The sequence below is a fragment of the Wyeomyia smithii genome, chromosome 2, assembly GCF_029784165.1.
Source record: "Wyeomyia smithii strain HCP4-BCI-WySm-NY-G18 chromosome 2, ASM2978416v1, whole genome shotgun sequence".
NCBI lineage: Eukaryota > Metazoa > Arthropoda > Insecta > Diptera > Culicidae > Wyeomyia > Wyeomyia smithii.
The window spans coordinates 114,657,845-114,671,478 of NC_073695.1; the positions used below are offsets into that span (position 1 = coordinate 114,657,845).

Consider the following 13,634-nt stretch of genomic DNA (forward strand, 5'->3'; position numbering starts at 1 on the left):
TCTCTGGGCAACCGGCTACCAGGAGACGATATAAATAGAACCGCGCCACGATCTAGTTATCTTCGGCAACCTACCAATCGTTAACAGTCTGTATCACACCAAACTTAGCGTTTAATGCCGTGAACTTAATTCAAATTAACCTAAAAACGAAAGGATTTCGTAAAACGCAACAACCGCACGCCGAACGCAAACTACTCAAACTACTGGTACCAGCTCAAATAACCGATAGAGCGCTGTATTGAGATAGTCACACTGAGCGCAGTCAAAATACTGCGCGCGAAACTGAACTGCCTTCTCCGAAAGCAAACAAGAGCGTACCGACCACTGGTATGACGAAAAAGCCAAAGCACCCGCTTATTAAAAAGAAAAAAAGGAAAAAAAGGGAACCGGCAAAACAGGAACAGATTTGACATCCATGTAGGGTTTGTTTTTGTCGCGATTGAACTTAATTTCAGTTCATCACAATGGATAAACTTGATTCGGAATTTATGTTCTAAAATAGTTTACAAACGCTGCCGTTTTAATTAGTTGGTCCTTATCGCGTGATAATTGGTCTATTCTGGTTATGATAAATAAGGAAATTCTACGTACAAACATTTCCCTATTAGAACTTAACACTTTGGTTTTGTTAGACAGACTTCATGACTTTTAATATCGATCTCACTGACACTTACAGTCTATCACGAGCCTGGGATTCGAACATACAACCACCGGTTTGTTAGACTAGCAGCATACCTCGAGACCACCTGGTAGGCTTCTGGTTATAATCATGCGTTAATAAATTAGAATATAATAGCACTATACATCACGGAAGCTGGATGGAAGTTGAATGGAAGTTGCATAGCCCGTTATAAATCAGTGGTTTAGAAAATGAACCGGAATGATGCCCACAAGCGCTTGTATTAGCATCTAATTATGGACACTATTCATACGCGTTGAAAACTATACTGGAATTTCATCGACACATTTTCAATAGGAATCATAGAGACAAGCATTTCGCTTTATTTTCATCAATCCAATCGCGGCATACTATCTGATTGGAAACTTCAACTCATTCTACGCAAAAATGGCAAATGGCATAATATAACACAGCGTCGACGAACGATAAAATGTGGGTTGTATGGCGTGGTGTCAATCGGCGGAAGCTGAGATCATAATAAACAGATAGGCCAAAGGAGGATTTTCGCAATGTTTGTTTTATTCCAATCATCGACATAATGGTGAGTGCGTCAAACCACTTGATAAATATGATTAGGGCTTCGAATAAAATCACTATACCTACACTAAAATAGAGTACTTCAAAATCACCTTTAATTTCTATTGTCCCTTATCATTTGTGGTAGTTGGTGGATCACAAGTGGTAATCTCTTATTTATATCTTTAGAGACCCTTGAAAATTAATTTCGCACTTACATTGGCATTGATTAAATAATTTTTGTTCTGCAGAATAACGATCTGTTGCTTAAAAACATTTCAAGTAATGAATGTACCGTTCGTTTTGCTAAAGATAACGTATTTAACTGAAAATCTAGCCGAGAGACAGCAAATTAGTCAAACGGCCTTTTAAATATATAAGCTGAAAGTTTCGGCACTGTAAAAAGCCGATTTTTCAGCGGAATCCAACCGCAGAGAATAATTTTGCTGAAAATTCAGTAGTTTCCTTAAAAATAAAATAAATTATAAACTCAATGAGTTTTAGTGAGTAAAAAAAATATTCCTGTTGAGTTTTGAATGCTTGTCTTTTAACTTGTACGCCAGTAAGTCATTGAGCAAAACATTTTTATACTCCCAAACTACGTTTAGGCTTCACCTTGAAACAAAAAAAAGTTGCATTTACACGATTTTAAACTACACTTTTTTTTTTTTTTTTTTTTTATGGCAGAGCTGAATGCCACCACGGGTCGGTAATTGGCGATTACTGAAGGCCACGGAAGTGCTCACTGCTAGCAAGCAGTCCCGGACCATCAGCGGGAGCTAGCCTAGGTCGTGGCGAGATTCAGGCACTGGGCCGCTGAATTCTCGCAAAAGCCACACTGGCCGGAAGCAGCTCCGACGGAGCGAGTAGTGCCGCTCCCACCACCCAAATGCACTATACCGGCCATTGGGACTGATGCCAGTAATGTTCCCAATTACGGCAACTGGTCGCATCACTATAGGATAAGAGTCGGATTTCGTTTTCGTACCATGATTTTGGGCTGGCACCTGCGCCGAGCTCCCTTAGTAATGTCGTGTGATAACGGCTTGAAACGGTGAGATTACAACCGGTGCAGGGGTCTCCGTCCCGTAAAACCTGGCAGGCCTTCCAGTACGTTCCGAGTCCATTGCCGGGTGGGAACCCGGCAGGAGTAGGATCAGATGTCTTTTCCTGACTTGCGCCGGTCGGGGGTGTCATAGTTGCCCATAAGGCGCTATGGCAGCCGCCCCTAGCCATGGCCTCACTGCTCCGGCATAGACTACCTTGGGACCATTTAGGCGACTACTCCATTATGGATAAGGATAGCGGCTGGTAGGGGGACCCAATAAACAAAAATGTTGAACTCAAAAACAAAAGAGACGGGTGCGGAGGGGTTACCAAATCCCTTCGCACGAGGTGGCATCCAGCGGTCTCCGCAGAAGAAGGCGGAGACGGATGCGGCGAAGTCTGGAGGTGGAAAAACGGCGAATCCGTCGGTGTCCACACCAGACATCTCGGTAGACGGTCCCTTGCTAGTCAAGGCCGTCGAAAGGTGTATGGACACGCGGCCAAGAGTGGCGGCGCTGTCTGAACAACTCGATGCCATAATCGAGTTCTTGGCGAACAGGCGAAACATCGCTGGCGACCTGAAGCAGAGCCTCCTCCTGCTTCGGAGCACCATTGATGAAGCCAGAAAGGAGCACGAAGAACTCGTAGCTCGGGTGAAGGCGGCCGAGAAAGCGGCCAGGACCGGGAGGGCGACTGCATCTAAAGAGGTGCAGACAGACGCCCCCTCGTTCGCGTCGGTCTGCTCCACGGGGCAGGTCGCTAAGCGAACGAGGCAGTCCCCGGGGGAAACGGCCCCCGGGAACACCAAGAAACGATTGGTCGTGCTACTCCCACGGGAACACACGCCAACCGGTTCAAGGTCCACCGCGGAAAAGGCACAGGTGGAGGCTACGGGCAACCCTTGGACTACCGTAGAGGGTAGGAAGCGTCGGGAAGGTGCGACGCGACATGATGGCGGAGCGGCCAGAGGACCAAAGAAGGTCAAAAAGGCGCGGAGTAGGGGTGATGCCCTCATACTCAAGACGGATGGGTCGAAGTACTCAGAAGTCTTGAAGAAGATGAGGGGGGAAACCCAGCTCAAGGATCTGGGGGCGGATGTGCGGAGTATCCGCCGATCTCGCACTGGCGAGATGATACTTGAGCTCCGGAAGGACGCCAAGAACAAGGGGGCTACCTACAAAACGGTAGCTGAAAAGGTCCTAGGGAAGGAGGTGCAAGTGCGGGCACTCACCTCAGAAGTGACTCTCCAGCTTAAAAACCTGGACGAAATCACTGAGGGGTGCGACATTGCACAAGCCCTAAAAGCGAAGTGCGGGGTGGAGGTGGCTAAGGAGTCAATCCGCCTCCGCAAAGGTCCGGCGGGGACCCAGATAGCTACCTTCCGACTACCGTCGGCGGACGCTAACCTGGCCCTGAAAGAGGGCAAGTTGAAGGTCGGCTGGTCTGTATGTCCTCTGGGCATACTACAGCAACCAGACATTTGCTTCCGGTGCTTTGAGGGCGGACATAAGTCCTGGACCTGCAAGGGGCCCGATAGGAGCCAGCTGTGCAGGCGTTGTGGAGATGCAGGCCATAAAGCAAAGGACTGTGTGGAGTCTCCCAAGTGCATGGTATGTTCCGGGAAACGGGACGCCAAACACTTTATGGGAGGCCCCAGGTGCCCAGCCGGTAAGCCGGCTGCGAAACCACGGGCGTAAGGGTGACGCAACTGAACCTGAACCATTGCTTCGCGGCTCAGCAGCTGCTACACCAAGCAGCCACTGAGTCGTTGTCGGACATCGCCGTCATATCGGATCCCTACCGCATCCCTCCCGGAAACGGTAATTGGGTTGCGGATAAGTCCAGTTTGGCGGCCATATGTACGACGAGCAAGTTCCCGGTTCAGGAGGTTGTCTCAACCTCAGAAGAAGGGTACGTAGTTGCTAAGGTAAACGGAGTGTTCTACTGCAGTTGCTATGCTCCGCCACGTTGGTCTACCGAAAGGTTCACCCAGATGGTCGACCTCCTATCCATGGAGCTAACGGGCCTAACGCCGTTGGTGGTGGCGGGCGACTTCAACGCTTGGGCTGTTGAGTGGGGAAGTCGCTTCACGAACCAGAGGGGCCAGATCCTGTTGGGGGCTTTTGCAAAGCTCAACCTAGATCTGGCCAACGTTGGGAACAAAAGTACATTTAGCAGAAATGGTGCGGAGTCGATCATCGACGTGACGTTCTCCAGCCCAGGACTGATCAAGAACTGGAGGGTAGACGATGGCTACACTAATAGCGACCACCAGGCGGTCTGTTATAGTGTAGACAACAACGAGAGGCGGCAAGCGACGGGTAGAGCCAACACTCCGACCGTTCGCGGGTGGAAGACATCGCACTTTGATGCCGAGGTATTCGAAGAGGCAATGAGAAGGGAGCGCGAGGGGGGCAGTTGGCTCCGCCCGACTGCTGACCAACTAGTTGCTATGCTATCGCGGGCGTGCGACGCCACCATGCCTAGGACTCGCCAACCTAGGAATGGAAAGCCACCGGTTTACTGGTGGACGGACGCGATAGCCGACCTTCGCAGTGCGTGCCTCCGTGCAAGACGGAGGATGCAGCGTGCGCGAAACGAAGAAGAGTGGACAGAGCGCCGCGCAGCATTCAGTTCGGCAAGATCGATGCTAAAGAGTGCGATAAAGGCCAGCAAGAGGGCCTGCTTCGATAGGCTATGTGCGAGTGCCAATACAAATCCGTGGGGTGACGCCTACAGGATCGTAATGGCCAAGACTAAAGGCGCGCTGGCGCCTGCAGAGCGATCACCAGCGATGCTGGAGCGTATCATCGAGGGACTCTTTCCACGCCACGAGCCAAGTCCTTGGCCTCCGGCAGTCGAGTCTCACGTCCGACGTTCCAGTATCTCAGACATAGACCAGAGATGGTCGGCCAACCTGCCGAGCATCCAATCCGTGAGCGACGACAGCCGTGTCGAGGCAGGGGAGGAGGCAAGGGTTACGAATGAGGAACTCATCGTGATCGCCAAATCCCTAAAGGTGAGCAAGGCACCGGGACCGGATGGTATCCCTAACCTGGCGATCAGGCTGGCGATAAAAACGGCCCCCGGGCTGTTCAGGGCAGTCATGCAGAGGTGCCTGGATGACTGTCTCTTTCCGGACAGGTGGAAGCGGCAGAGACTGGTCTTATTGCCGAAGGCTGGGAAACCGCCAGGGGACCCATCGGCATATAGGCCTATCTGCCTGCTGGACACCGCGGGCAAGGTGCTTGAGAGGATCATCCTCAACAGACTGGTGAGGTACACGGAGGGTGTACACGGTCTGGCAAGTAACCAGTTCGGCTTCCGGAAGGGCAGGTCCATGCTGGACGCAATCTCTTCCGTCATCAAGACGGCGGAGGTAGCAATCCAGCGCAAGAGAAGGGGAATACGCTACTGCGCAATCGTCACGCTCGACGTGAAGAATGCGTTCAAAAGTGCCAGTTGGGACTCCATAGCGCTCGCGCTCAGGAGCATCCATGTACCGGTGTCGCTGTACAAGATTCTGGAAAATTATTTCCAGAATCGAGTACTTGTTTACGACACGGAGGAGGGTCAGAAGTGCGTCCCAATTACCGCAGGAGTTCCGCAAGGTTCTATCCTGGGCCCGGTGTTGTGGAATGTCATGTATGACGGAGTGTTGAAACTCAAGTTCCCTGTAGGGGTTGTGATCGTCGGCTTTGCAGACGACATAACGCTGGAGGTTTACGGCGAGTCTATCGAGGAGGTCGAGTTGACGGCCGCGCAAGGTCGAGGACTGGATGCGCTCCAGGAATCTGGAGCTCGCGCATCATAAGACGGAGGTCACGGTTGTGAACAACCGTAAATCGGAGCAACAGGCGGTGGTCAGAGTCGGAGACTGCACCATCACCTCGAAGCGATCCCTGAAGCTCTTGGGGGTTATGGTGGACGACAAGCTCACGTTCGGGAGTCACGTCGACTATGCCTGTAAGAGGGCCTCATCGGCTATTGCAGCACTATCTCGTATGATGTCCAATAGCTCAGCGGTTTATGGCAGCAAGCGAAGGCTTCTTGCCAGCGTGGTTTCGTCCATACTTAGGTATGGTGGGCCAGTGTGGTCCAGAGCGCTAGGTACTAACAGTTACCGTGGTAAACTGGAAAGTACCTACAGGCTCATGTGCCTGAGAGTTGCGAGTGCGTATCGTACGGTGTCATACGATGCAATCTGTGTCTTGTCCGGCATGATGCCTATCAGCATCGCCATCAAGGAGGACAGAGAGTGTTTCGACCAACGTGACACAAGGGGCATACGAGGTACCAGAAGGTCATTCTCGATGCTCCGCTGGCAGCGGGAATGGTCCAACTCCACAAAGGGCAGATGGACGCACCGACTCATACCGGAGATATCCGGCTGGGTCGGGAGACGACATGGTGAAGTGAACTTCCACCTGACACAAATCCTGTCAGGCCATGGTTGTTTCAGGCAATATCTGCACAGGTTCGGACACGCGGTGTCCCCCATGTGTCCCGAGTGCGTGGAGGAGGAGGAGACTGCTGAGCATGTCTTCTTCGTATGCCCCCGTTTCGCAAGAGCGAGGAGCAACATGATGGCTGTGAGCGGGCCTGGCACTACTCCGGACAATCTAGTCCGGAGGATGTGCGACGACCCGGACATCTGGAACGCGGTCTGTGCGGCCGCCTCTCAGATTGTTCTGGAGCTGCAACGTGTGTGGCGGGTCAACCACCAACACGCCAGTGGTAGCTAATTACCAGTCTCCAGGTAGTTAGCTAGGAGGTTATAAGAGTAAAGAGGGTGCATCACGCACAAAAGCCACTCCCCGACGTAATACTTAACCGTCGTTCCGGGAAGACCAGGGCTGGAGACTGGAGGGGTTTTAGTGGGTCGGGACAGGGATCAGTAGGTGTCTGGGCGAGTGTAACTACCCCAGCATCTCTCCCCTAGTCTCATCCCCACACCCTGAGTTCTCTTCTCAGGTGTCTGTTTGCAGATTTCCCCGCCACCTTTAAAAAAAAAAAAAAAAAACTACACTTTTTTGGGTTCCTGCTACTTCGCATGCATCTGTACTACACTTTTTTCGGTTTGCGGCTGCAGTTTGTACAAATTTAAGCAAAACTTTTATCTGCTTTGTTCGCACGTAACACGGTTGCACAAATTTGAACAAAGAAAAATAGCGGCCAACACATTAATTAGAAAGACAGCTGTGTCGCCGAAACTGGGCAACGAGCAAACTTCGTGCCGAGATACCAGTTATATTTTTGCTGATCTCGGCAACAACAGTGTTCAACGATAAGTTCGGTAGGCTGAAATATTGATTGAGCTCCAACTGGCTGAGTGAACTCGGTTTTTTAGCCAAGCTCGAAACTCAAGTTTATATATGTACATTAAAAGTTGGCGGGAAATTTGTACTTCATTTTAATTTTTTCTACAAATTTTAAATTTTTGGGTCATGAAAATTTTTTGTATATCATAGTAATTTGGTCTGAAACACATATATCAAAAAAAGTTAAATTAGGGTAGGGAACATATTCTAAGCAGCTTTAGGAACCGCCTGTGTATTGAGACGAAATACTCGGAATGTGTTGGGTGAAATTCAAACAGAAGTGATAAACGGTATTTCTCATATTCGTAAGACAGCTAGACAATCAAAGTTTTCGTTTCCATCATTGAAATTGTCGATATTGATCAAAATTCAGGAGTTTGAGGCCTGTTTTCTTCGACTGATTAAAATAGGCGCCCTAAGCCAAGGCCATGGCATGAGTCCCCTGCACCGCGACTAGCGAACCTATACATTAGAGAAATGACAAGACACTCACCGTTAAGGCAACTGTCAACATCAAAACGGGCGAGTTGTATCATTTTGCATTGCCGTTATCCGTTTTGATGTTGACAGTTGCCTTAACGGTGAGTGTCTTGTCATTTCTCTAATGTATAGGTTCGCTAACCGCGACGAACGACAGGAGTAACTTATGGGGAGATGCTGGAGGCCACAAGCATGTCAATCACATCGAACGACTATCCAGCCTCCCTATTTGTCTCTGAAAGGTTAAAAACTTTTCGCGACGCCATCCTGGACTGCATTGCGGATAAGGAATCACCCGCCGCCAGGCCCAAGTTTAGGAGCTGCCGTCTGAAAAACGGTATCCCACAATTTGACTGTGCCGACAACGACACAGTTGAGTGGCTGGAGACTACGGTGTCTTCTCTCAAACCGTGGGAGGGAACACACCTTCGTGTATTTCACACGACCAAATTGCCAAAAGCACTACGATTCGTCGGGTACTTTCAGGACAGTGTGGACACCACGAACGAGAGAATTCCCCGTCTACTCCAGAATCAGAACGACGGTTTCTCCACACGTGCATGGCGAGTATGCCATCGCAACGTCACTGGAAAGACCGTGGAGCTGGACCAACAGTCTACGAACCAAGTAGCGACACAAAGCTTCTTGCTGAACTATAGGTACGGAGCTTGGTTCCCATTGCGGTGGAATTCCAGACAACCAACGGCACACAGGAAACGGTAGTTGCCTCCGCTTACTTCCCGGGGGATGTGGACGACATTAAGGCTGTGCGAAATTTCGAGGTTCCCGAAACTAAATGAATTTTTTCTCGAAATTCATCAAAAAATGACTAGAATTTATAAATTTTAAGTAAATCTTTTTATTGATTCATATTTAAACAGAAGGCTTAGAGATATTATGAGTTTATTTAAGTGGAAAATTTTCAAGAAAATACCGGAAATTAGGAAAATTATAGTTTACTATAGATTTTTTCAAACTTTATACGGTCAAAGCTTTGAAGCATTTCCGGACCTTAATTAGAGTTTATAACAGTATAAAAATGGGTTCAGAAATCATAATTTGTATCTATTTATTGAAAAAATGTGTTCTCAATTTCGATAAATTTCGTATAATTTCGTGAAACTCGAAATTTCGCGAAATTTCGCACACCTTTAGACGACATACCGCCATTCGAAGTTGCACGCTTGTGCGGTGCAGCCGAGGTATCAATAAGCCACGCATCGTCGGCTGCAATGCCAACGCACACCACACAATTTGGGGAAACTCGGATGTAAACACTCGAGGTGATTATCTGCTTGAATACCTAACGTCTAACAACTTTAATATATGCATTGTAGGTACCGAACCAACTTTTAGTAATGCTATTAGACAAGAGGTCTTGGATCTCTCTCTATGTAGCGCCTCGATAACGGAGAAGGTCACAACCTGGCATGTCTCTGATGAACCAGACCATAGACATATCATATTTGACATCGAGGCAACTCTCGGGGAAGAACACTTTAGGAACCCTACATGGGTAAAAATCTTTTCCCGTTTTCATGACCTTTTAGGTCATGAAATCATGAATGACGTTTTCCTACAAAATCATGACCTATAACTCATGACATCATGATCTCAACTCCAAATATCATAAGCTATGAAGAGCGTTTTCATGAATGAGACTCATGGCTATTAAAAGCGTAACACATCGCTGTCGCATGGACTCATAGAATCATGAGTCATGACTCATGATACCATAAGTTGGATTCTGAATACCATGAGCTACTCAGAGCGTTTTTATAAATACGACTCATGACTGCTATAAACGTAACACATATCTGTCAAACTGCGCGCCGGTGTATACAGTGATTGCAAGTTTAGAAACCGTGATTAATACCGTAGGTGTGCAAAACAAGGTTTTCGCGAGTGAAAGTGTTTATAAAACATATGACGAGTGTCCGGTTGCTTAAATTAACTCAACACAGTAATATCAAGTGCGGTTAAAACAACTGTGGCAGAGAACATACGATCGGATTGGAGATCGAATAGGATACAAAAAAGTAAACAACTTCTGATACCAGGTCTATAGTATAATTTGGTTATTTACGTAGTGCTCGTATACAAATAGCTAGCCGTAAAGTTTGTATTTTCCATCAAGCCCAGTTTAGAGATCAATCGCTAGAAATGCAAACTCGTTGTTGTTATTGCTGCTAGAATTGATGGATAAGAAGCTGTGTGGCAAGTGTCATTTGCCTATTAATGATTTAAAACCAGTGCCCCGCGGTTTCTGCGATGTCGTTCGTCACATCGGATAGCAAAGTTGTGGAATTAACGGTCGTGCCCACAAGGATTTGTTCGTCCTAGGGAAGGCAATGTTTATTTGCCCCGCCTGTAAAGATAAATTAGGCGATAGAAGAATTCGTGCCTATTTTGCCGAAAAACTAAATAATGTGCCGGCTTAGCCAACAAAATCAAAACAAGTTAAACAGCTGTGCCTGTGAGATACTGTTGGTAATGGTGATGTGGTACGTGATTCTGCTAGCCGCGGCACTAACTCGATCGATTTAAGTTGTTTTTCGGTTGCATCTATCACCTCCGCTTCCCTTGTTAGGTGGTGGTTGTATTCGCTTCGCATGAACTGTGAACTGCAGATTAGTGAAATGTCTGTGTGTTCTCCAACCGGGGTATCTTACAAATTTCGCTAGCGGAAATTTGGAACTGGAACATCACTGAAGTTGAGAATAACAAAGACTTGTTTTTTTACGCAGAACTACGTTTTTCTGGAAGATCAGCTACATTGAGGTGAAAATAAAAATGTAAAAACGGAAAAGGGGACAAAACTTGTGTTTTTTTTATGCTTATAAGCCGTTTAGTTTCCAACGCACTTCCGTCGTTTTTTTAGCAATCAATTGAAAATTATCCATGCATCAGCGCAAATGCAGACAGTTATAGTAGTAGTAGCGTCAGCGGTTAGTGTAGCGGTATTACGTCTTCTGGTAAAAAACGCTGCTTTTGTGCGGTAGCGGCAATTCCTCCAGTGAAAAATTTGGCAACACACAAACGGGGGTGTTGGCAATCAAAATCTGTCTGCCGTCAAATTATTAGTGCGAAAACAGCTTTCACTATCGGGATTAGCACAGAGATGGGATCAGCATCATATCCTAAATTGTCCTTTTAGGATGAATACTCAATTAAGAGTTAAAATTTTCTTGTTCATTCATTACATATTATTCCAAATGTTGAGTGTGCCTTGACATAGACGATTGTAAATTCGATTTCATCTCCATGTCTCAGCACGAGCTCGAAATTTCAATATGCACCAAGGAACAAATAACTGAGTGACCAACTTTTTTATAAGTAGACCCTGTTGATATTTTCCACAATAATGCGAAAAAGCCCAGTTCAGAGCAACCATCAACGTCAAACATTAGTTGACATGATTTAGATGAAGGATGTCCATGATGTTCAACATATTGCTTTCTTAGAGGATCTGAGGCGACATTTTGATGACAACTTATAAATATTTAAGCATCAGATAGGAACAGCTTTTACTACATTTACACAGTTTACCTAACTATAATCGATCATTTGAAATTGTTTCTTCATTGAAAAAAAAAACTTTTTGAAACCAATCATGTCAATTCTTTGTGAAACTAATAATTTCAGAAGTAAAAAATAACTCATGAAATATTGTTAGAGCCAGAACGGTTTGTTTGACTCATATGATACCTTAGGTGAAGCAGCAGATGGTTATTTTGTCTAAACATAAAACAACAAAAAACCAGAATTATCGGTATGGTGCACAAAAAGGCAACTATTTTTATTGACCAGTTTTGATTTGCTTGAAACTTTGCACAGATGTTCCTATAATTCCTGGATGTTGTTACTATAAACTAAAGATGTTGTTTGTACTATTAGTTATTTTTTCTTGAATCACGACTAATTTGTGATAACGGTTTATGTAAAACTGGTATTGTTAATTAGTTTAGTTTAGTTTAGTTTAGTTTATTTGATACATGACGTAAGACAAGTCTTTTTTTGTGTCATTAACGGAATAAGAACGAATATAATAATTTCCAGCGTTACAATTATTCTAGGACTATAGTCTAACTTATTAGCTATTAAAATGAATTAAAGCAGCTCTTTTATACATCCGAAGTTATTTGCTTTAACTCTCTAGGTTGTGCGTTCCAATGCACCACACCTCTCACGAATAATGTATTACTGTACAACGAAGTCCGATGAGTTGGAACTATGAAATTCCGCGTGCGAGATCCTTGCAAAGCTGTTAATTTGTCGTAGAGATACGATGGACACTGACGTTGAATTAGCCTCTGAAGGTAGATGCACGCCCTCAACGTGTAGAATTTACGAAAGGGACATCCGAGTAAATATTTCTGAAGATGACGGACTGAGGTGAAACGATTTACATTGTACACGTAGCGAGCACAATCGTTTAAAGCAACTTCTAGTTTTGACAACAAAGCTGTGTGCATACTTAGATGAATAACATCCCCAAGGGTGAAGTGAGGAAGTATAAGCGTTTTGAACAACTTCAGTTTAATGTTTTGTGGAAGATAGGACGTAGTAGCTCACAGTGTACGTAGCCCAGCATAAACTTTACCGCACTGGTGGGACACTGTTTTGTCCCAGTGAAGATTACTTTGGAAAAAGATGCCCAAATTGTTCGCATGATCGGTAAACTGAATTTGATTGCCTTCTAAATAGATCTGCAATTCCGCTGAAACTCAACGACGGTTGGTTCCGAACAACATTGCTTTCGTCTTCGTGTGATTCGAACTTACAAGTATTTTTAGAGCCAGAGTGTTGATCGGTGTGACATTTTCGGCAAAGTTGTAGATAATAATTTTGTCCTTACGAAGAAATTTACACTAAAAAAAATTTTGAAAATTGATTTTTCGACATTTTTTAATTCTTATTTGTGCAACTGTCTTTATAAAGAAATTTGCACATTGCGTGTAGTTTTCGAAGAAAAAAAAATCACAAGAAGGTTGTATGCAAAGCCACGACCGCAAGGTTGAAGTAGAATACTTTTACAAGAAAGATAACCCGGCTGCTTGCGTGTCAGTCATTTTTTCTAGTAAATAAACGTTGACCGTTCATTGGCAGTATTGTAATTTCTTTTTGTCTGATATTTTGAATGAAGTTCATTGAATATTTTTAAATTTTGTGCAAATGAGAAGTTGAAGTGCTGCCGAATTGTAATATGCACATTTAATACGACATCATTAAACGGGAACGGAACAAAGGCTACGGTTATGCAGAACGCAAATGCCGGCGCGATGCGATTCGCCTTACCGTGGTGAAATGTACAGCTCTTTTTAAGGCGAAGTAGAACTATACATTTCAACAGATTTCGTCTTGCCGAATCGCATCGCGCCGTTATTTGCGTTCTGCATGACCGTAGCCAAACACTAAGCGACGCAAACACGTAATAATAGTCAGAGTATGCATGAAGATGAAGATAATTAACTTTGGATTATAGCGCAAAACGAGAAAATATTGACTCTTCAATTAATCATTTGTGTTCTTCAAATTTCAGTTGTTCAATTTAATATCCGATGAAATGTTTGTTTATTGTCTGATGAAGC

The 13,634-nt window shown here is 45.6% G+C and overlaps 1 protein-coding gene across 1 annotated transcript in view; it reads right to left on the reverse strand.

Annotated features, from left to right (window-relative positions):
- The window catches only part of LOC129721094 (uncharacterized), a 162,052-nt gene that overhangs the window by 52,535 nt on the left and 95,883 nt on the right, over positions 1-13,634 (reverse strand). The window lies entirely within an intron of this gene.